Source organism: Phalacrocorax aristotelis, chromosome 4 (assembly GCF_949628215.1).
Source record: "Phalacrocorax aristotelis chromosome 4, bGulAri2.1, whole genome shotgun sequence".
Lineage (NCBI taxonomy): Eukaryota > Metazoa > Chordata > Aves > Suliformes > Phalacrocoracidae > Phalacrocorax > Phalacrocorax aristotelis.
The window spans coordinates 11,356,231-11,381,063 of record NC_134279.1 but is presented as its reverse complement, the minus strand read 5'-3'; the positions used below and the strand labels follow the sequence as shown (position 1 = coordinate 11,381,063).

Sequence of the window (24,833 nt, the reverse complement as noted above, 5' to 3'; positions counted from 1 at the left end):
ATGACAGAAGAATCTGGAGATCCTTACTTTCACTCCACTTTCATTTCAACTGGGAAAAGAGTTTCTTTGAGAAGACTCTTCCCCTGTGACAGAAATAGATCAGGAAACAGATGAAATCAAGTAGTTGAGCACTGGGTATAAAGATATAGTCATTAAGTTTTTATTAAATTTAAATACAGTGAGAACATAAGTTTTTCCTAAAAGCATTCCACACTATGGCCAGATATTGAGTGACAAGGAAGAGGCATTGTATTTGTCAAAGTCTGAACTAATATATATTTGACACAATTGGCCCTGTTGTTGAGGTAAGTGGTATGACAATAGTGTTGAACTCCTTGATAATAGCTAGTTGGAGAAGAACTGAGGGGACAAAAGGAAATGAAGGACTGGGGCAGCTCCTTTGTAAAGCCCAACCTTAATGAAGGTGGAGCTTGGTTTTAGATCACTGATCACCCAGAAAAGGAGATAGAAAAATAAAAATACATACAGATCAAGATACTTAAAGTCTAGCAGGACATTTTCAGGAATGATCACCAAATCCCAGGTAGAAGAGATTATTAAAAGATTCTGAGGAACCTATCATACAAGATAAATTTCATTGTTACAAGCAAAAATTGCAGCTCTACTAGAAAGAGAATGCACTAGAAGGATAGGTTCAAAAAGGGGATTTTTGGCATCGCTTAGCCCACACCATGTCTGTTAAAGACACGTCATAAAAGTAAAACTGAGTCTCAGAAAGTAAGAGTCAGCAACACTTCTAGTATTAGCAAGTGCTAGGCAGGAGATGTTGCAGTCCAACAGACATAGCCAGAGATCCCCATGTACTTAACTTCTATGAGTATTTGTGTACACTCAGGAACACTGCAAGGAACACCTAGATTTTCAGCTCTTATCTAAACTTCATTTTGATTCAGGAGTAGAAGATACGCTTAAGTCTACTTAATCCTTTGAAGTCCAAGCCTTTAGGCATGGGCAGGTTATGCCTACACCTTGATGCTAAAAGTGAAACCCTCTGTTACACAGTATCCAAAAGCTTTCAGTTTAAAATTAGTAGGATAAGGAGATGATTGCATCACTCACCTACAGCAGATGAGCCATTAGCCATGAATTAGGGGTGCTAAGGCTCAGATTCAAAGGCAACAAACCAAATTGTAATGATAACCTAAGAGTTTGCTCAACCTCATCCACTAGTGTGCTACATCACTCTGCCAGTGGCTACTGCCCCATTGCAGGATCAGTACCATAACCGATACGCCTCACCATCCCGCTCATCACAAACCCACAGTCCCTAGTAGCCAGAACTAGGAGGTTGGACCAGAATTCACAGCAACTGAGGCATAAGAACACATTTAGTTCAGGGTACACCGCTGGGACTGACAGGGCATTACACCAGTACAGCTAGGCCTTGTGAGCTTTGTTTGGCACTGCTCTTGGGTTGCAGGCCCACAGTGAGACGTGTTTCCTGTGAGAGCTCCCTATTGGAGGGCAGATCTCTAACGGATAAGCTATATGCTAGGTTCAACATTTTATACTCCTTTTGTTGAAGCTGAGCCATACCTCAGAAAGAAACCATATTGCAAGAGATTCACATATCAGCAGAAGAAAAGCTAATCAAGAGGAAGCAGCATTTTCTAAGTCACTGGGGGCTCAAGCTTCTTCCAATGGCTAGTTTTGTATTTTTCCCAACAATCTTTTAATGAAAGCATGCATGTGAAATGAAAGTGAGTTTTTAAACAGTAAAACAAACCAAACCATAAATTTGCATATGAAAGATGATCTAATATTAAGGAAAAATACAATAATCAATCTTCTCTCCGTCTCATAAAAAATTAAAAAAATAGGGGCTTTAGGATCAGGTCAGCAGCATGTTATTCATCTAGCCAAGCTTCTAAAGTAAGAGCAGGACACAAGGATCCAACATTGGTGGAAAATCAGGACAAGTTAAAACAAATCCAGGTTCTCTTCTGAAGTCCTCCCAGATCTCTTGCAGGTGTCTGACATGCTCTGAAGAACAATAAAAATCAGGATGCTTGACAGAAGCAGCAGCTTTCAAACCTCAGGAAAAAAAAAATTGTTTTTCAGCAGTCTTCTCTTTTATTAAGCTTAAGCATACAGTTGCACTGATGCCAAAGACGAAAAGTAAAAACAATTTTTAAAACTTCCACATTTCCTAGCTCTTCCTACAAAACAATCTCTGCCCAAGGGCAGAGTGACAAACTGAGACATCACTTCAAGGAGATAACCTTCCAAGTACCAGAATCATCACTATAATACAAGTTCATCTGAGCTTGGTTGCTCTTCAGTCTCTTGGAAGAACAAACCAGCACATCAGATGCCTTAGTCTGGACCTGTTTTGACTGACAGAAAAAGGTCTTATGCAACTGTAACACTAAAATGCTATTAAAGTGTTCAAGACAGTCTTACAGGAAGCATGCAAACCTAGGAATTATAGCACTGATTTAAAAAACAAACAAACAAAAACCAGCACTGTAAAAAGTCCTAACTTCTGCTGAAGTAAGCCAACTTTCTCACGTAGAACCACTCGACTACCCACACTGACGAACTGCACTTTGACACAGCTATATTGGCTAGAGATTTATAGAGATCCTTGGGATTGATTACATACAGTTCTTTAAAACTGAAGCAAACAAAATATGCTGCTTCTGAAGTACTACCGTTTTTCAGAAACAACATATTCCTATGCATCTGGAGCTTACATCCCTCTTTCTAATGCCCCCGCTGCTTCTACACTTCAATATTTTCCTTACAGCCACTAATTAGCACACAAAAGTATAGCAAAATTGACAGGTAAATTATCCTTTAAGAGCATTAAAAACATTTTCCACATAAACAATTATATTAAAATATGTTAAAGCAATGATTTTTCTGTACTAAGTCATAATAAAAAGTCTAAAATCTACATTGCAAATTTGCATTCCAGCTTAAGTTATCACTTGTCATTTCTTTCACATAACGTAACTTTCAGACTAACAGGAAGCTTCCTTGCCTCTCTCCTCACATGCTGCCCTTTTAAAGCCAACATGCCCAGAAATACCAGCCACTGACCAACCTGAGAGGAACTGCTGAACCTCTGTCAGCTTCTCTTTGGTGATTATTCGGTCCTCCCTCCTCCACATCTGGCACCAAAGGTAAATCTGCACCTGGGCGCTAAATTCCTTGTAAACCGAGTCAGGCTTTAACTCCTGTAAACACTCACTTGGATTAGTGCTAAAAGTGTACACATAGAGCGTATATCTACCTCATTTTACCTTGAATCCAAGATAAAATTAATAAAAGCTTATTTTTATTTTGTTAGACTTCCCAAATTAACTATCATTGTATTTCTACAAGAAGGCAGTAAAAGTGGACCAGTTTTTTGTTTAAACCTACAAAACATGACAACGGCCTGCATAGAGCTGTTTTCCACTATTAAACTATTAAGTGCAGCATGTTTAAGAGCTATTTTGGTTATTTCTACATTGCACTATACCTCAAAAAAGCAAATGTGGCCAAGCTTTGCCAGGATCTAAACCAAGCATGCTGGTTAGAAGAATTACTGAATAAAGTTATTGTTAAATTGAGGAAGCAATTTCAAGTACCTTTAACTTCAGCTGCCCAATTTAAAACTATATCTTCTGAAAAGGAATAGAAAAATAAGGTAACTCCCACACATCACAGGCCCTTAAGTTCCCTCCAAACAGGACAGACAAAAATCCTCATGTGTCTAAAAACCAAAGGAACATCACTAAGACACAGCCGCAGAGGCACTCTGTTACCCATTATAGCTGGAACTGCTACATCAGAACAGACATAAAATTGTAGTAAACACATTTGCCCATTGAAGCACATTCATGCACCCTTTTGGACAATGGGACATGTCAAAGCCTTGCCAAGCACCTCTCGAGGGAATTCTATTAATGCCACAGCTGTTTAAGATCTTGTCTTTCCAGTGGTATTTTGTGTGCTGCCTGCGACATGTCCACAAAAGAGCACACAAACAAGTCAGCGGAAACCCTGCAACACAGTAAGAGGTCTTTTTTGTTTTGTTACACCAAGTAGAAAGCAGTTTTAATTAAAAAGGGTTGTTAAAATAGTGTAATTAATTATAGGACCATTAAATTGAACAGTAACTGTTATTAAGAGACTGCTACATGCACACATGCCTAGCTACGAGCCAAGCTACGTACAAAGGAGACACCCATACCAAACGTAAGTCTCAAACTTCCTCTTGAAACTTCTTCCCTTTCTAAATATTGCTCTGTGGAATAAAGATGGACTTTCCAGTTTAACAGTCAAACCCCCCATCTACAGACAGAATCGTCTCACACTAAGAAGTGCTATAGGAGGTATCCAACAACACTCCAGCAGAACCCCCAAACCATTCTCGCCTCCCCTGTCCCAGCTGAACCCAGATTTCATTTGGAGCATAACAGCTCCGGAGCATGAGTCTCAGAGTAGTCACAGGCAAAATTCTCCTGAGACGGCAATTCGACTAGCTTCAGGGGAAGACATCTGAGCCCAGTTCTCCCCACAGCTGCACTATGTGCTTTAACAAATCATTTACTGAGTAAGACGGAACTGCTGCAGCTATGACTACAGGCTGCTACAGCTATATTTTACAATATACAAAAAGTTATTAAAAAATTCAATTCTTCCCCTTAAAGATTTTATTTGCATGGAAGAAGTATTTCCCTGTAGCTTATCTCACTGCCTTTCAATCTAGAGGACTAAGTTGCATTGCAACCCATTGGCTGGGTTAAAAAACCCTCACCAGGCTTCTCCATCAGCATTATGAGATATTCAGGTGCCTCACCCAGAGCCACTGACCGGATCTCAGTTATTTAAACACAGGCTTTGCAATATACCTTGTCACAACATCTATGTCCCCTCTCTATATCTGACTCTTGACATTTACACTGAGTCCTATCTTCTTTGTGAAAGAATTTAGTACACACAAGGATTAATCGTTTCTTCTGTTCTCAAATTCCTTTCTGTGATCCAGTACACACAGCCGCTTTGCTGCTCTGGTGTGAATAACTCAAACAGTAACCAAAAACTCTGAAGTCTAGCTCATCAATACACTGGACAACTGACCAAAAGCTGTTCCAATCTCCCCTCTTCCACAGCTTCTTCCAGGCAACTGCACTCATAAATTATACACAGTATTGCTTTATATACTGCCCCTGACATGATGGCAGCATTTTGCAATTCAGGCTGCAACAATTCATGGTACATGGCATGCCTCTCAACGAGGTGAAAGACACATCACACACTAGCTTTTTGGCTGCATCATGCCTTAGCTTAGGTCTCTTAGTAGAAAAGAAAACAAGCAAACCCAAAAAATAACCCAAAGCGTGACATGACTTTCACTCCCGAGAGGCATGCCTATATTGCAAAACACTGCAGTCCTGCTCTGTACAGAAATATTTTCCATTGTAATGTTCTCCAAACTGTTGTCACTCTACAATCTTATTTGACTCATTAAATATTGTTATTAGAACCCCTACTGCAAATATACAGTAATCAGTGCAAGCACTTACCCTAATATAGTGGTAATTGAAGAATTAAGGATATAAGATTTGCCATGCAGATCTATGCACAAAAGTATTTCCAGCATAACCAACACACCTAATACTGAATTGTATGTGGGTTTATGTTTAATTGACATCATGTTTTTGTCTTTCAGAGGCTGAAGCAGTCTCGGATAAGATTAGGGCTCTGGAACATGCTTAGCAAGGCTGAAGAAGATATTGCCAGAAACAGTCGACATTTCATGAAGTACTCTACCTAACCACCCCTTCCTTCATCAGATGACATAACTTCAGCGTAATGGTCAGAAAATGTCATACAACAAGATAACGCAAATTTGAAAATATCCATTTCATGAATGACCCAATGGCCAGTTCCTTTCCATACATAGTCTTTGAGAATATAAAAAATACCCAGAGTACTGTTAACACACAAGAAATTCCCTGACTTGAAAGGGCTTGAATTATGCTGTTGTAGAACTACAAAGGTACTTTAAAATAAATCTTTAGAAAATTCCACCTACAAAGAAGTGCTCTTTTATACCACCCAAACAAGCTTTCTGGAAGACTGGAGAGCCTATACAGTTACTGCTCCATCTTTGAGCATTCTGTATTTATGGTATATTAGAGATCAAACGTGGACCACGTCCACAGTGCAAAGAATGAGTCATCTGCATTTGTTTCTTAGATGTTTTACTCACATCAGCATTTGGAGAGCCACAAAACAAATCTAGTTTCAAAATAAGTTGTTAGCAACACAATCAGAGTTTGTCTTTTCCAGCTGCACACGTGGAGGGTGGGGGAAGAGAAACCATGATATCAGGTCCAAAAAACCCGATTGTATCTAGCGTTCATTCAAGCTCAGAGAAAGGTTAGGATGAGATAAGCGTTTAAATGTATTTAAGCCTTTCATGACCAGTAAGAACCCTACCTCAGCTATTTGTTTATCTTTTCACATAAATTCCTTTGGTAATGGATAATATGTTGCAAGACAACAGATACGAAAATGACACACAGCCTCACAACTACTGATCTGTCAGGAGGCATCACTGCATGCCACTGACCGAGCTTTTAAAGAACAACATAATGCTGCACATGAGCTGCTGCTGCACCAGGAATGAAAGTTTAAATTCAGAACTCAAGGCCCTTCACCTATATCTGCCCTGGTATCTGCCTGCCTTCTTGATATCCACAAAAAAACTGCCACCATGACAAAACAAGTCCCATGGGAGGTAAACTTTTGGGGAAAGCAGGAAGAAGAAGAAAAAAAAAAAAAAAGAGAGAGCAGTTATCTTAAAACTTAATTTTACCAAGTACTCATATTTATTAATTTTTAGCTTATTTCTGAGGTTATAAATGCTTTGTATCTTCCACGCACACAGTTCCTTATGTGTGCCTAGCATTGCACTCAACTCCAGTAACAGGGCACTTACACTCAGGAATTTGCAGGACAAGATCTTTTACACAGCTACTTGTCTGAGCAATTCCCCTGAGCTTTACTCAGAAAATTAGTCATCTAACACCATATTTACATGCAAATATTTGAAAACATAAGGTTTTTCTCTCCTCTATAATACTAACTTCTCTTTTTAGTTGGTGCAGCATTTAGTGGAAGCTGAAGAGCTCTGTGGAAAGTCTAAAAGAAATGCAAATGGGTTTTGTCCAAATAATCCAGAGATTAAGTCATTTTTACAAACAGACAGAGACCTTCATAGAAATAAGATAATTCTTGTGGGTTTTTTTCATAAACAAAAACCCACCCACAATCACCTCATTTCTTTCCGCTGACTATATTGATGGAAGGGGTGAACAAATCAACGTCATAGGTAATACACCAATAAGACAAATGAGATAAAAGATTTTGCCCACATACTTGTCCAGTTCTGACCACTGAATGTTTCTGATCATATCTCTAATCATGCTACGGTAAGTGGGGGGAAAATCCTACACACTAATTGGGCTTTTAACTTGCTTAACATGAGTTTCTTTGGGGATTCTGCAAAAACCATTTCATGTGGAAAAATAACTCAGAAAGTTTCAATAAATCCTACAGATTTATTTATTTATTTATTTACAGATTAAACAGATGACAATTTTAACACCTTTGGGACACTTACGGCCATCTTACCACACAGAAGTTACTACAAGCATATTTTCACACACAACAGTGCACAATCACTTACAAACCCCAAGTTTTCAAGTCCTCGCCACACACGAATGCTTTGTGCCCAGGTCTGAACCTCATTTGTTCAAATACTCCTTGTTACAGAAGTTCACACAGCCACTTACAAGTTTTCTGATCACTGCCTGAGTAGTTAGTTTGTTCAGGTGAATAAACACTTCGTGTGCTGAAGCATTCAGCAGCCACCCTGTAACATAACAGGGTGCTTATAACATGCTCTGGTAAATCTTACTCCAATAGTTTACAGTTGCCAAACCTGAGTTCCCAGGCACTCCCCTGTGGCCTATCCACCAGAGAAAAGAACAACTGAAACACTTCACTCCAGACCCCAGCTTAATTGATAATTTAAGATAATACTCCATACTTTGTAATGAAGCACATACATTACTCCTCTTCATTATGCACTGGAGAGTAGATTGATAAAAGGAATCAAGTAGGAAGGCAAACATTAACCACTCCAGCAGGATTCTCCAGGGCTCACCAGTTAGCAACCACAGTCAGAAGTACTTACTGAAGCCAAAAGGAGAAAGAGTATTATGACTAATGGGGGATTTTAATAGTCAAGTTTGATATTGTTTTAATTTAAAATTAAACAAACAAACAAAGAATAGGGTTGGGCATGCAAAAAAAAAGCAAGCCACATCTCCAGAGACCTGTGTGAGGTTGGACTGCAAAAGCCAATGATAAAGGAGACACAGGAAAGGCTTTGGTAAAGACACCTCTCAACCTGGTAAAATCAGTTCCCTTCCCTTGGTGTCCTTATTAACTTAAGGAAGGGATATTTTCTCCACCCTTCCCAGATCATGGCAAACCAAACCAGGATTTGAGTGACTAAAAAAATGTACGGAAATTTCTGGTATCAATATGCTCTCCTGCTCATCCCTGGAGGAAGCTGAAGCACAAACAGTCCCTGGTTTGATCCAAATCTTTTACGCAACCAAACTCTAACTCAGCTGTATATGGCTTCTTTTCCCCAGGGATTCAAAATACCTTGGTCTTGCATTTGCCACAAGGGAATCTGCCTAGGAAACATGGCATCCAAGTCCTCCTAGGTTTTACCTACAACAGAGCCAAGTCTGTGCAGTCTGGTAGATTTAACGACTAGACATAGATACAGCCATATTAGCACACAGACCCTTTAATTCAGGTGCAGTATCATGGTACAGTGAAATTCTCTCTTCACTCTGATCACTTTCATGTCACATTGTGCTTCACCTTTACCATAGAGATTAAGTGGCTTGAGTCTCCTTAGGCTCTTCACTCAGCTGAGCAAAGGAACCACAAGATTTGGAAAAGTTTACTAGTGCTGCTCCACTGACCTGGAAATAGCTTTTGTAGGTGACAAGCAAGATCAGCAAGGGAGGGGTGAGAAGGGAAAAAAAAAGCCCTGCTACTCTCAATTCACATCCTTCTCAGGAAATTTGACTTCCCTCCTACTGAGTTACCATCCGTTTCAATGAACTGGAGAGAGACCCTTTGAAATCCTGCTACAAATTGTTGCAGCCTGGCAAAACCCACCTATGCCAGATAGAAAAATACTATACAGGCTATTCCTGTTGTCTTATAAGAGGACCTTAGAGATGCAGAAAAAGCTAACAAGAACTTAGCAAAAGACATTTCCAGCTTCATCACGGACTGCCCATGTGGTTTTTCCAAAACCAAAGAGTTAACCTTTCAGGAACTGGTTGTGGATGAGCAATATGTAAAGTAGAACTTACAAGGGAATGTATCTGACCTTGTGACTCAGACTTTCATATAGTTTCTGCAGAAGCATGCTACATGTTTGTCTTGTTCAGATTACACTGCACCTGCATTCTTTCTTTATATGAGCTAAAGGAATATTTGAAGACATGAGCAGTGTGATAGTAAGTTACTAGTAATTGCTGTTGTTCAAGCATAAAAACTATGCAGCCATTGACAACACTCAAGATGTAGGAAATACGGTCCCCTGTGGCCTCCCCCCCCCCCCGGATTCGGGGTTGGGGTTGTTTTTTCTTTTGGGTTTTGGTTGTTGTTTTTTTTTTGTAAAATTTTAAAAGCTTTGAAGAGCCTGAATGGCTGGATTCAGCTTTACAACTAAAACTGGTCTTGATTAATGCTTTTAGAATTAACAAAATCACACTCACCATTTCTAAATCACTTCTGCTAGCTCATGAAGAGGTGCCTACCAACTGAGATGTAGTATCATACTGTTAAATACATTGGCTGCCTTTCCCACTTGACACCCCCGCTTGAAGTGCAAAGCAAGCTTCAAGCGTCAGAACCAGATTCCCACAGAGAGATCCTCACACACATACAGTTCCAGCAATGGAGTCTGACAAAGTTATTTATGCACTTACTCTTCTATGGAGCTTTTTCCAGTCATCACAGCTGTGCACATCAGGACTTGGCAGGTTTTAGGCCTACAGCATCTTCAGGTAGGAACAGCAGTCAGAATCAGAAGCACAAAGTCTCTCTTCTCGAGCCCCTATGCAAGGGAGAATTTTAATTTAAGTTTTGCTCATGCAAATTGCTCACATCTTTCATAGATAGAATCTGACAATAAGCAAACACTGTAAGATATAATAACATTGAGTGAAGTACTTCACTTCATGGGGGGACTTGATTCAGGAGCCAGATAACACCTTAATGAAGCAGCTGCTGTCACAAGGCAGCTGATCATCTCTTCTGCAGCATTTCATGTATATCTCAGTGTGCAGAAAAATGTTTGAGTCAAGCTTACCCTTGCAACTATCCATTAAAACATTTAGGGAATCTTATTTTCCAAGCAATGTAATAAACAATAAAGATGCTTCTTTATTAGAAGTCTCTTCAACATAAATTCCACCTGCTCTTTTGCAAATAGTGGTAATTCAGGAGTTAAACTTAGTAACAGATTTGATGGCCTTTATTCAAAAATAATTTTGCTCAAAGTAAGTTTCATGAAAACAACTATTACTTGCTCCTGCAAAGTCCAACATAATTAATGTAATTTCCGCCAGATGTAATAGGAACAGTTTCAATTACCCTACTTTTCAATTATTCTCCATAATATCTTTTCTTTTAGAAAGACTAGAGTGTCTTTTATTAATAAAAAGTGTTAAACTGATAATGATGATTTGCGAAGTTAGGGGAAGAGGGGAGGAACTGTCTACACAGGAAAAATTGTGTCATATATTATTTACCCTATCTCACTCAAACTCCAAAGAAAAGGGAAAGACAGAATAAGTGACTTAATGTGAATATCTGACTTGGACACGCAGATGAGTTATAAGGATTAAGGTCAAAGGATAGATAAAGGGCATAAATCTGCTCAACGTTCATTAAGATGCAGATGTTTTATTTAAAGACACTCCTAATTCAGACCAACGTTAATAATAATAAAAAAAGATCTGCAAGACCAGCACTGTCAGATTTCTACTAAAGCAAGCTCTTTTTGAATATTTGCATGTGACTTGAACTAGTGGCACAGAATGTAATTAGAGAAAGCTCCTTTCTGATGAGGTGCTATTTTGAGGTACTATAGGTGATAGGGGGTGAAAAACATTATACCTTTTTGTGCTAGACTTGATAGTTATGAAGAAGTCAAGCCCATTTTATGCGCTAGCCATAGCTGCTTAGCAATGTTTTATATATACTATACCATCAAATATATACAGATAATATAGAAGAGAGAATTAAGAAAGCATAAAGACTACTAAAGGTAAGAATTGGGCTAAAACTATACGAGAAGTCATATTTAAACAAGTAGCACTTAAAGATAATCCAATATATATGAGTGGCACCTCAAAAACATGCTATAGATTCAAATGTCTGGTCACGTTTCCATTATAAATCCTGCTTTGTAGCAATTAAAGACTTATCAAAGTTGTCTTCCATCAATGTGAAGCCTGGCATTACAGTCCTCAATTTAGACACATCTCCCCTTTCCTAATTTTGAAGAACAGTTGATGTAAATCATTCCAGACCTTTCATTATTAGATGAGAAGCTTATAACCTTATTGCTTTTCTAACCAAGCGAAAAAGCCTAATAACAAAGAACCGATACAATCGGTTGAATTGTTCCATATTTTTTAAATGTCTAAAAGAAGTCTCCAAGACCTCCATTTCCAAAGCTTCTTTAAAAAGGCCCCACACAGACTGTATTCCAAAATAATAACACTGAGTACGTAGAATCAAAAGGATACATCATTCAACATGATTTATACTTGAAAAAATATAAAGGTCTTGTATGGAACCTCTTACTCGGGCAAAACTGCTTTAATTTCAGCCTAGACAGTTGCAAGATTATGTCTACGATCACTCCATGTTAATAGTAGCCCTGTAAGGGACAAGTTCTCTTACTGTGAGCCACAGTTTTTAACAGCCTTCAGGTAAGGTCCGTAACAAGACCCGTTACAGCTTTGAGACAAACCCTCACCCTACTTTGAGCGCACAGGTGACTGTACACAGCAAACCTGCCCATGATACGGGAAAACAGAGTGTCAGGAGCCATCCTTTCACACACCAGAAGAATAGATCCAAGCGGAAAGACAGTTACTGAACACTTCCTCAAAGCTCCTTCACAATCTATCCTGCCTTGCCAAGAACGGAGGCAGATTTCACAACAGTATCCTTGAGAACAGCAGGTGCTTCATCATTTAGTGATTAGCAGATTGGAATTGCACATTTTAAGCTTTCAAACATACACATTTACTGTGCTTCATTTTGCACAGCGACGTGGACACGGGGTTCCTTTTTGATGAAGCTAAATCACAGCACCCCTTGTACTCCAGTCCAACAGATACTTAGCCTGTGAAATCAGGTTAAAATTAATCCAAAGTAAAAAAAGACAAGAAAAAGGTGCATTGACATGCTTCAAGTGTGCACATGAAGTCCTCAGCTCCTCCCAGCTCACACTACACATCCACCCCTGCTGGCTGACACCACTTCACGAGGTCAATGCCACCAGCGACAGTCCAGCCAAACAAAATAAGTAAGAAGGAGGAGAAAGCCCTGCCCTGTCTATGAGACCTCATTCATTTGCTGGAAGTGCCAGTCCTCATTTAAATCTAGTCAAAGCTTTACTAAATTGCTCTGTATTTTAAGATACACACAGGAAGAGATTATGTTAACTCACAACAACCAGCAACCAGGCGACTAAAGCACAGTCCTCAGAGCAATTCACTCCCATTTTCACCACACTGCTGATGCTATTATTTAATGGCTGAATCAGAATACCTGACCCAGTTATCAGTAGAAAACATCTTAGAATAAATTCAGGAAATGAACATAAAACACAAATGACTGGGACAGTCACTCAGCTGTTCATCCAAATGGTCCTAAGGGAATCTGAATACAAAGATGCTGAATAACTGCATCCTATAACTCGTCATCTGCACGTGCACATATGGAAGAGGAGTTGTGCCTATTTGCCACGTAACAATCTTTAAAAACGGTTTCAAGACAACAGTAAATTTTAATCCATCACTTGTGTGCAAAGCAAAACGTAGAACCCATAAAAAGAGGAAAATTAGCAGACACAAACACAAACCAGGGAAAGAGCAGTGATTTGCTTAGGATAAGAAATTACTTTTCAGTTCAAGCTGAAGCCCTTCGAAAGGGTCAGGGAACAGGTGGATAATCTTGTCAATAAAGTATACTCATGTTTTCTAGACACTTTGAATTACAAATTATTATTTAAAAAAAACGAATTACAAATCCTAATTAAAGGCACCTAAAGAAACTGAACTGTAATTAGATGAGAGAAGATCCCACCCTTCATTTCCTATCCTTTGATCACTTATTAATTAATGAAAAAAATAAACTGTCCTTTCAAAGCAGTTGCTAAGACAGTCCTTGAAATATATGTGATACTCCACTGTTCAATGCACTCAAGTGATTAGGATGGGGCAGAGAGGAAGATGACGCATCAAGAGAAATGAAAGTAGGGTAGAGAGTTTATGGTTTAAGAGGTGACGATTACTGTGACAGGTTGGAGAGTACCTTAAGCAGATGATTGAGGACAAAGATGAATGCAAAGATGTACATGGAGAAAAAAACCTGGTCTCTGCCTCACACAAACACTTAAGGAGGGAGAGTTGCCACTGAGGAAAGATACTAGAATTAACTCACTGTTCAGAAGCAGACAAAGAGAAGATTTGTAATTATTAGGAAAGGAACAGTAAACTGGAATGCATTGTGATATCCCTCCGAAAGACCACACACACATTTATGAATTCATATTGCATGCAGTTCTATTAATGCCATTCCAAAAAAAGAGATTAAAAAAGTAGAAGAGATGCAGAATGTCACGAGGATAATCAAAGGTATGGGAAAATCTTCTTTACAAAGGGATTACGTAGATTAGTTTGCCATCTGAAGAGAAAACTAGGGAAGACAGAGCGGTAGTCTACAAAATTATACATCGTATAAAGAAACTGAAGAGGAGACCATTCTCTTCTACAGCAGGGCAGGGGGAAAGAACTACGTAGCCCCCAGTAAAGTCATCATTGAGGAGGTCTAAAAGGAAGTTAAATTTGTTTTTCAAGCAAATTTTCCTCCTAATTTTGGAAGTCACTGCCAAAGAACAGCAAATCTGAGAGTTGATCAATTTGAAGAGCGTTAGTGTGACCTTCACAACCTGACCGCCCAGACATAACTTCCAGATGCCTAGATGCCAGCCAAGCGTAGCAGTGTATAGCCCATGCAATGCATACTTTGCACCTCCTCACACTCTCCCTGGTGAACACTGCAAGCTCTGAGGCAGCAGGGCAGAAAGATCCTTGGTTAGACCTGGTGTAGCAACTGGTTAGATACAATGGAAAGACAATCAGGTCTTTCTCTTAGTCAGTCTCGTTAATGATTGATTAAAGGAAAGAGCAAGTAGCCCGCAGCCCTTTCTACATTCTTAATCTACAACTCAGTATCCATGCAATATGCATTGTGTCTCCAGTTCTGTGAGGAGTCAACACGCGCACAGCCTGTAAAACTATCATTTTATTCATGTTACAAATGTTACATGTGGTTTGGGGGTTGTTTTTTTTGTCTGTTTGTTTCGGGTTTGGGTTTTTTTTTAATTTCAAGCTGGCCTGGAAATCCTTTCACTTGGCTACTTCCTGTGTAACACACAGAACGCCAGTCTGCAAGAACGATGATGGAAGAGTTATTTTCCTATTACACTCAAATATTTTCAAAAGCATTCACTAAAATTAATTTTAGCAGAAGACTTATTTGGTCATTGCAAATGTTAAGTTAAAATTCTGAAAAAAAAACCTGGTCATTGGCAAATATTTCGTTATTTGCAATTACTAAGCAGTTATTTATTTTCTGTGAAGTCTATATACTGAAAACCATTGACAGTCCTCTAACAATCAGTCCAGTTTCCCTACCTGCTGCTCTCGTGAGAGGCAGAAAGGAAGGCACAAGTGCAGCTTTTGTACCTCTCACATGCAGCCCCTCTTCCCTGGGTATGAAATTCACTCTGGCAGAGAACTATTACATTTCCACTGAAAGCACCCAGCCAAATACTTGGATACCTAGTCATATATGTGTGTCTTTCCTGGGTGATGCAAAATTTAATTTCATTTTTATCCTGACTATATCAGCTAAAGAAGGATAGATGAAAGAAGCCTTAGGAAATTTAGAAAGTATACTGCCCATCTGTAAGAGTAACCCAAATGCTGAAACTAGTCAAACAGCTGCCTGAAGCAGGCTTCCAATTTTACCTAAATGCTGAACTGACTAGCCACGGCCGCCTTGGCTATACGAGTGGCTATACACCAGCGTGCCACGTTCACAAGCAGTTGGCTGATCAGAAGCTTGTACATCTATCAATCCATAAGTAACTGCGATACAATTGCTGGTTTTCATTATGGAGTTCTTGGGTGCAATATTTTGTCTTTCTTCCTACCTACTGCTGTTTTTTTAAAAAAAGGCTACTCAGTGCAAGTTTGCATAATTATATTGATTTCAAAAGTAATGCATTAATTTAGATGAAGCATTGACCTCTTTCACAATATTTTTTTTTGTTACACTAACAGGAAGACACTGAAAAGATTAACGGTCAAGGACCATCCATTTCATAGAAAAGGATTCCCCCTTCAAAATCATTTTGACAAGGATTAGAAAAACAGAAGTGTTCCACACACTACTCTTTTTAAACTGAACAACTCCTATAGCTCCTTAAGAAAGCAGAAAAAGATAATATATGAAGACCAAGCTCCAGCTTGACCTTTATCTTTTTAAGTGATAACTCTCAAAAGTGACCAAAAGGTTAACTAAACTCTAAAAAGGTCATCTGTCTTTAATCTGGCTATATAGATCCTTTTCTGATGTTCAATAATACACAGCTACTGTTCATTAAATATCAGCCGTCCGTTCTGCATTTTCACCGTCTGTTTTCAGCAGCAGCTAGATTTTTGTTCTGTCACATTAAACAACTTGCAACTTCTTTCAATCCAGCACATTTTCTGGGATAGCAGGTGTTTTAGAGTTATGTAAATAAACTCCTAACTCTTGTCCTTCTATAATACTTCTGCAATGTCAGATATATGTATATATACATACTAGTTCTGAGCACATTAGAGCTTTCTTCTTTGCCCCAGTATGAGTCTTTCATACTTACAAGCAATCACCTCTTCTGCTCCTCAGAAGTGATGCAACTCAAATAATTGTCAGCTACAGCTTATTTCAAAACAATTATGTAATCCAAATTTATATCAGAAATGAAACAATGAACTCCAAATTTAATATAGAAAGTAACAGTATGCAGGATCAGGTTCTTCAGAGGTCCAAAGAGTTAAGGAAGAACTGGAAACGAATAGAAGACATCCGGGTTGCTCCCCTTTTTTAAAGAAAATTGTATTGCTATATGTGCAAATACATTCTGAAAGTTCACAGCATCTTATTGTATTATACAGGTTAGTTTTGTCTCTCTCTTATCTTTCCTTTTTACTATTTTGCAAGCACTGCTAGTACAGTTTAGGTTCAACATTGCAGGGAATGAAGTTTACCATTTTTTTCCTCCTTTCAAGGACAACATCCCAAGAATATTCTGAAGGTTTAGTTCCTTCTGCTCGTCATTAATCAAAACCCAGGTGACCAAATAAACAAGTGCTACCTTCTCATTTTTCATCAGGTATGTAATGAAATCCATGAAAAATACTTTATCTAGCACTCATCTGATTAGCTTTCATGGTTTCTGCAGATCTTCCTTAAAGTTAGTCTGGAATATTCACTGTGAACTTCACTTTTCAAGTTGTTTTATATATTTCATCTCTGAAAACTGAGAGTTTTGAAAGACTATCTAGCACTGAAAAGAAAGCTATTCCAAAAAACCAAACCACCTCTTCAAACCACCACCACTAACCTGGACAGAAACTACGTATCAGGTCACTCAAAAAATGTGCTGGATGGGCTTCTCCAGGCTTCCTTGCTCCTGGGATTAAACAAAAAACATAAGCGATCCACAGGCAGATACTACTTTCCCACTTCACCTATGGCAACAGAGGACGAAATGAAGTGTACTTCCCCATCTAGACTAACAATTTTCTTCCAGCTCTCTTATTTGTACAATGATTGTTGTTATAATTATCATATTTATTGCAAAGCTCAGAAGTAATTCTTCACTGTCATGCCCAAATTTGCGCGTGAAAAGTCAATCTGGCCATCAATTCAAACCTAGCTCCTCACAGAAAGAGCCAAATAGCAATCATCATCCAACCACACACCAGTTTGAAATGCTGAGAGAAGACAGGCTTTCAACGGCGTGACATCTCTTGAAGGTAATACCACCACAGACATGTGAAAGACTCAAGAAAAGGGCAGGGGATGATTCAATCTCCAGGAGCTACAGGGTACCATACAGGGCTGCTTGTCCTGGAGACTGACAAAACAGACTCATGTAAGTCCATCTTTCCTGGATGTGAAGGATGTAATGGCTCTGTGATTCCCAAGAGAATCAAGGTTCAGTGTGATGAGGAGTGGTCCTAACAGCACCTGGATGTCTGGCCCCTCTACTGTTCTGAGAGCCGTACAAATCTTCGCGTGTCTCCTAATTCATTACGCAGCATTTTATTCTGGTTTCTTCAGGGAACAGTTATGAGTGAAACATCATAAAGTATGTAGCTCACTTGCACGCAAATGGGTGTACATTCTTTCACATGGTTGTAACCCAGGATCTGAATCACTAAGACTAATTACCATAGTTTACCTCCTGAGATACTGAAATCAACAAAACTGATGCTTCCCAATCTACAAAAGGGTGAAACGAAGCAAGTTGCAGGCATTTCACAACCTTGCGTGCTTCTGAGCAAGCCTGCAGAGGGTACCTTGTTAACCAACACAGCTGCATTTCAAGCGGAATATTAGGCTGTGGATCAGTGGATGCATGGAGCTGCCTTCTGACTCTTGCCTCTCACTACAGACGCACAACTCTCATGTCAAAGATAACCTAGGCTTCCAAGTCAAAGTGATTTGCCAAAAGCAAAAGAGGATAAGAGAGATGAAAGAGATTTAAGAGGGGGTCAAGACCTCAGATTTCGATACAAGCTTATTGTTGTTAAAGCACAGTAAGAAAGAGTCAGAATGGATGGGTCAGTTTGTGAGTTTGCACATTCATTTCTTCTGCCTACAAAAATCAGCCTAATAGCAAAATTATCTCAGTCCTTAAAATCCAACCTTTCCTATTTATTCTACAGCATCTGCAAGAAACAGGAAGAGGCTCAAAGGAAAGAGCAGCATAGCACGTGCTACAGGTCACCATCTTAAGCCTCAGGAATGTTTGAGGCAAATCACAGTCTCGGTGAGGTATTATGAAATGAATTTCATAATACACAAATTGCTTGGCGACGTATTATGAAATGAATTACCTGCAAGCCATGGGACTTAGCCCACCAGTGTTCACACCCACAGACATCACCCTGCAAGTGGTACTTATCAGTCCACCCGTTTGTATTTTCTTGTAAGATAGCAAGCAATTAAGAGCTTTAGTTTTGGCATCTACCTTCTCTTCTACATAGTCAAATCTTAAGCGTAAATTTTAAAAGAAATAAATCACTCAATAGCAAGATGCAACATACTAGCCCACACAGCCATCGGTGTAGCATCCCCAAAATAAGTCTAACGTAAAGTAGTCTCCACAATCAGAAGGGTAGATAAGGGTTGTAATCATTAAATCACTACTTGAACCTTCCAATGGCATGTTTGTTTGCTTATATATATATCTGAGCTCAGAAATATAGTGGGGAAGATGGATATCTATTAAGCAAGAAGATAGCACTAGGGAAAATTACTTTCTCCACAGTATGATTAAAGGAGTTTTCACAGAAAAAGACTTTTAAGCAGCAGTTTTACTCTATGCAACAACAATAACCAGGTACTTTAAAAACAGCAGTATGAAATGTAATTTCTTTCAAATTAAGTGAGGTTATTTTGATCAGACAAGTTCAGAAACCTTACCCTCTATGAATTAAATTGCCTACAGTTTTCTCTTTTCCAAAGTAGTCTTTTTCTTAACTAAAGAAAACCAAGATTTTTATGCACCAGAAGACACTAAACCCCCCTATATATCAAGAAGTAAATGGCCAAGCATCTGTAACTTACATTTCAAAGCCTGCATCTTTGTTATTCAAAGAAATTAACTCCCACTCCTCTTTTCCTCCATTCAAATTTCTTCTCCACTTTAAAGGAAAGAGTCCAGGTTGAAAGAAAATCCAGAACCATACTGAGACTTGAGCTCAGCGAGACTTGGAGGGGTCACTGCTTAATCTTTTTATGCCTCTTGAAGAGAGCAGGCTTATGGACTTGAACAGTGTTTTATTAGAATGCACCAAGATATCATTTTGCAAGACAGCATGTAAGCAGACAGAGAATCCCAAACCCAGTGGGTGATCAGACTAAAGAAACTGCTGAGGTAGGGGGAATGTCTCCATTCCCCTGCTGACATCTCTGAAATAAGGGGAGAGGTCCCTCCCAATCCTGATTACTAGCCCAACAGCTTTCAGCCCCTTCTCAGGGTGAGCAGACAATCCTCTCTTAGGTCCCTGGTAAAGTCTGTCATCACTCCTGAAGTGGCTCCCTGCTGAAAGCAGGATCTCCTCTTGCTGCCCATCTCACTAGCTGACCACCTCACCCTGTTCACCAGAGCTTTCCCCAGTCTCAGCGCACTAGGAAAGGAGCAATTCCTCCCTCTTTCCCTTTCCAGTGAAAGTAAAACATGCCCAAGAGCACAGGAGCAGCCAGACCATCATATACAGTTTCTCTTCCCTGTCCAGCCACAGCTTAACATAACATACACCCTTCCGCTTGCCTGATCAGCAAAACATTTGTCACTCCTTTGAATATTTCACCTCTTACAATTTAAAACACGCTATCTGAACCCAATGCCAGTTTGCATGATAATTGCCTAAATCAGAACTTTGCTTTCCAGATTTCTTATGTAATGAATAAATAAAAGTTAAATCATGAGCGGAAAAATAAGATTTGCATAGAAACTGGCATCCTGTTTTAAGTCAGCATTCCTTTACAGTTAACTGGAGAGGTCTTGCATTCAGTGCAGTCATTTCTCTGAATCCAGGTTTTAACTTCTATCATGCTCTGGAAACTATGTAAAGATTCTGCAATGATTATTCAACTAAAGAGAAAGTTTCAGGAGCCATAATGTATGTAGACACCAGTTCACACATCCCAGTCCAGAGATCACAGCAAATAAGTTAATAAAAAAGTCAGCATAGCATCCTGCTATGCAAAGACACCATTCAGGTCCCAGAAGTAAGAGAGTGGCTACGGCACAGGACTGCATCTATCTTAAGTGGCAGGAGGGCAGGGAGGAAAACTCCTTACTGAGTGCAGGATTTCACGCTGGAGACATCCGAGCTAGCTCAAGGATCTCTGCATTGCACTGCATTAAAGAGTGGGCATGCAGTATCTCCCCTTTTAAGTTTAGCCCTTTAAAGTACACACTGAACACCAGAACAGTTCTCTGTGAGGTTATAGGACCAATGAGCTGCTGAACACACCCCTCACCAAGGAATTACAAACCTTCTTAACTATTGTTCCTAACAAACATTGATAAGTGTGCCATCTTTCATTTGGTAGAGTGAGTGAAATTACTACATACCTGTTGGGAGCAAGGATTCACTTTCAGAATGAAAACGTATGTCCTACTGCTTTCTCATTTCCATGAGGATTTTCATGCAATTTTCTCAAGTGGTAGGCCAAGGACAACTTCTTTTTTTTTAAATAATTTCCTTCACTAAAAGCAAAAGGCAAAGTCTTACACCAAGTAATTCTAAGATATGAGATCTCACCAGATAAATCAGACTTCTCATTAAGTTCCCTCTCGCTTCCCACTGCCAGAGAAGAAAAAGTATTGTTCAGACTGGTGCTCCTGTCACTTTTTTCATTGCAGAAGAACAGCAATCAGCAGAAAAAAAAATAACTAGCACATAAAATGAACGCAGAACACATGTCTGAACTTCAATATACAAACTTGTGTCCGGTTTCCCAGAAATTAATAGGTCTTGATCTCAAGATCTCTTCAAAAAACTTTAAATAACCAAGTTTTCAGCTATTGCTGCAATCTAAGGACTTCATTAAAACTTCCCTCGCCTTCACAAAACTTGAACTCTGGAAGCACTTGCAAGATAACCATCATAGCAGAGAGTATCAGCAAAGGGTATAACTAAGTTCATTAAGTATTTCTACAGCTGAGCCAAATTCAGTTCTCACTGCCAGTGAATTTGAATTAGGGTATTTGACCTCATAAAGCTGATAACCTAGTGAAGAATTTGAGTACAGAGAAAGGGGGGGGGGGGGAAGAGGGTGTTAGATATAAGACAATGAACTCTGCAGTCGTAAAAGCACTTATTTCAAATTACATCATCTCTTCTTTCTACCCCACTGAGAGATGGGTTCTTTACTTGGTCAACTATAAAGAAGCTTTAAGTCAGTGGTCCCCAAAGTGGGGTGCATGCACCTCAGGGAGTGTGCAAGACAAGACACAGGGGTGCAGGAAATAATATTTTTGTACCCTTAATAAAGAAAAACAAAAATATTTTAAAAACAGGATTTGTTTCATTTTTATCTCATCCTTTTTTAAGTTTTGTTTTTGTGTATGTCCATAATATATTAATACAGTAGTACATGTATATAACTTATAAATTGTCCTGGTTTCAGCTGGGATAGAGTTAATTTTCTTTGTAGTAGCTAGTATGGGGCTATGTTTTGGATTTGTGCTGGCAACAGTGGTGATAATGTGGAGATGTTTTAGCTGTTGCTAAGTAGTGCTTACACCAGTCAAGGACTTTCTGAGCTCCCCATGCTCTGCCAGGTGCACAAGATTCTGGGATGGGTCACAGCCAGGACAGCTGACCCCAACTGACCAAAGGGATATTCCTTGCCATATGGCATCACGCTCAGTATATAAAGCCAGGGGAAGAAGGCGGGGGGCGATGTTCAGAGTACAATATATGAGTATACATTCATTGGGAGTGCATTTTTTTTTTTTTTACTCTTAGGGGTGCATGATCAAAAAGGTTCAGGGAGCTGCTCTAAATAGTGCATCCATCCAAGAGTAACATTCATTATATCTGTCAAGTATTTAAACCCTTCTCAAACATCTGGAACTACTGAATTTCCTGTTCTACCTCCAAACCATACCAACAACATATCAACAATAACAACAGATAGCTAGATAGCTCAGTACCAGTTTAATGAATCTAGCTATAACACAACCAAATTCTAGCGCACATTCAGTTTCCTCTTTGTTCCTTTATAACCTCTGAACACAGCCAGTCCATTTCTAAGTACTGAAGGAAAAAGAAGGTTGTCAACTGGCCCATCCATTAAAGTCTTCAAACTGGATAGATCAAGTCAGAGCCTTTCCACAGAGGCAGAATGAAAAAGAAGGGGGGAATATTTCCAAAGCTTGCACACAGCCACCACCACTTGACCATAACAGAGCAAGGTTCTTAAGTATTTAGATTTAAGCCTCTGCTTAATCAAAGCAAACCTCCTATTGTTCCAATCCTTTTAAAAAAAAAAGCTTTCATCAATATACATAAATAATTTCAAGATTCAGAAAGTATTACCTCCCGAGTAGTTATTTTCTACTCAGCTTTATTTCATTATTTATTATGCCACTATTTTTAGAGTCATATCAATAAGAAGAGCGCAGAGGTTGTCTTCTGTCTGTCATCCAAAAAAAACACCCCAGTGCCAAGGTCCAACGCCTGATACAGCCTTGAAGGGAAACACACCTGGAGCAACACTCAGGAACACCATCCTAGATAGCCCCAAGCTTGCAGCAGCCCCTTGGCTGTAGTACCTCACTGGGGTTTGGGGTTTGTTTGTTTGTTTGATTTTTTTAACCTCCCCCAGGGGCAGGATGTGACCAGAGGTCTTGGCACTGCACCTGGCGCCTGCAGCCCCCCCAGAGCCTCCCCGCCCTGGCACTGCCTCCTCAGCCGGCGAAGCCCGCGCAGCCGGAGCTGCCTGCTCCAGCGCGGGCGATACCTATTAGTCAGATTTCCTACTGTTATAGTCTAAACGATTTCTGTCGTCTCTGAACACAGCCACCTCACGGATGAGCTCCAGTGACCGAGGCCGGCGGCTCAGCCCCGGGGCAGCGGGCGAGGCGTCGCTCCCGGGGCCCCACCGCGGCTCCAGACCGCAGCCGGCAGCCGCCCCTTTCCCCCGCCGACCCTAACGCCAGCCGCGCTCGGCATGGCTCGGCGCGACCCGCCTGGTCGCCGCTGCAGCTCCCTGGCAGGGCTTTCCCCTCCCCCCTTCCAAAATCTCCCCGCCGAGGGCGGACCGTGCCCCCCGCTGCGGGGTCAGCGCCTCCCCCGGCTGCCCTTCGCCCTGCCCGGCCAGGCTAGGCCGGGGTGGGGGTCTCGCCTCACACCCCCGCCAGCAAAATGGGGACCTGGCGTGAAGCCTTCAGGTGCTAATCGAGGAACTTACAGGCAGTTTTTAAAAAGCCCGAAACAGAAAACTTCACGCTTTTGCGCGGCTCAACGGTTTAAAAGAGCATGCAAGTGTTTCAGAGGGCCTGAATGCAAATCCTTTCTGTGCAACCACGACTGAAAAGAAGCCACCTTAACAGTTCTGTAGACAATACATTTTAAACAAAAATGGAATATATATGCACCTAATCTAGCTGCTTTAAAATGTACACCTGAGAAAACACTTTGCATATAAAGGGACCTGGCATATTTCCATTCACAGGAAGAATTTGTGCGGCTTTTCGATATTGGAGTGGGGAACTCCTTTCCCAATGTAACATTTTTGCGCTGCTAAAACAGCGTGGTGTGGAACAGGGCTTGTACGTTCCCCATTTTCCAGCACTGGCCATGTTGGGGAGGCAGACCTGCCGTGGGCTCCCCCGTGGGGGAGAGGCAGAGCCCCACTGGTGCCTGCCCAGCATGCCACGGGCTGGCTTTAAGCACCTCTTCTCTGTTAGCAGTAGTCTCACCGTGTAAACAAAAAGATAAAGTGATAGATAAGTAAATAAAGCCAGAAGGCAGTGGGCAGCGTTGTGGCTTCCCACCATGAAGAGGTGCAAGCCCCTCACCCTCAGGCCTGTGCAGTCACAGCGAGGGCAGCCCCAGGGGCTGGGGTAAGGGGTGTTCTGGGCCGCAGCCTCCTGTAGCGGTATTAAAAATATAATATTTTTATATTAGATCAAATAATATAACAGGCATGACCGTGGGGGACTGCCCCGGGGCGGCAGCAGGCCAGTGCCTGCCTGGGGCCTGAGGCCAGCTTGTGGTGGGGAGGATTGCAGCTTTCGTGACAGCCTGCATCTCCTGCCTCGCTTAGCACCTGCTCACCTCCTGGTATTAAAAAAGAAAAATGTAAGCTGATAAGCTATCCCTAGGCAGCGTTTCTGTGCTGCCCAAGGCAGCCTCTGTGGCTGCAGAGATCCTTCAATAACCTGCCAAGAACTGACGTTGCTGCGTAAAGAGCTGTTCGTCCCTATATCTCATTTTAGACGGATGTACATGCCACTTTCATATCCTTCAGCTCAGCGTAACATTTGCCCTTTCATGTTCTACTTTAAGCCACTGGGAATTCAGAGCTATTTCAAAGCATAATTATAGCAATCTGCATATAAAAGGCTATATGTCCTACGGATGGTTCAGCAGAAAAAAGCAAACTCC

At 40.4% G+C, this 24,833-nt stretch overlaps 1 long non-coding RNA gene across 1 annotated transcript in view; it reads right to left on the bottom strand.

The window, feature by feature from the left end:
* LOC142056069 (uncharacterized) overlaps positions 1 to 20,878 on the bottom strand; it is a 48,331-nt gene extending 27,453 nt beyond the window's left edge. The window contains exons 1-2 of the long non-coding RNA XR_012660197.1: positions 20,789 to 20,878; positions 10,050 to 10,177 (exon numbers count right to left, since the gene is read on the bottom strand). This is a non-coding gene — a long non-coding RNA (uncharacterized LOC142056069). The remainder of the gene's footprint in view (positions 1 to 10,049; positions 10,178 to 20,788) is intronic.
* Positions 20,879 to 24,833: the final 3,955 nt, after the last annotated feature.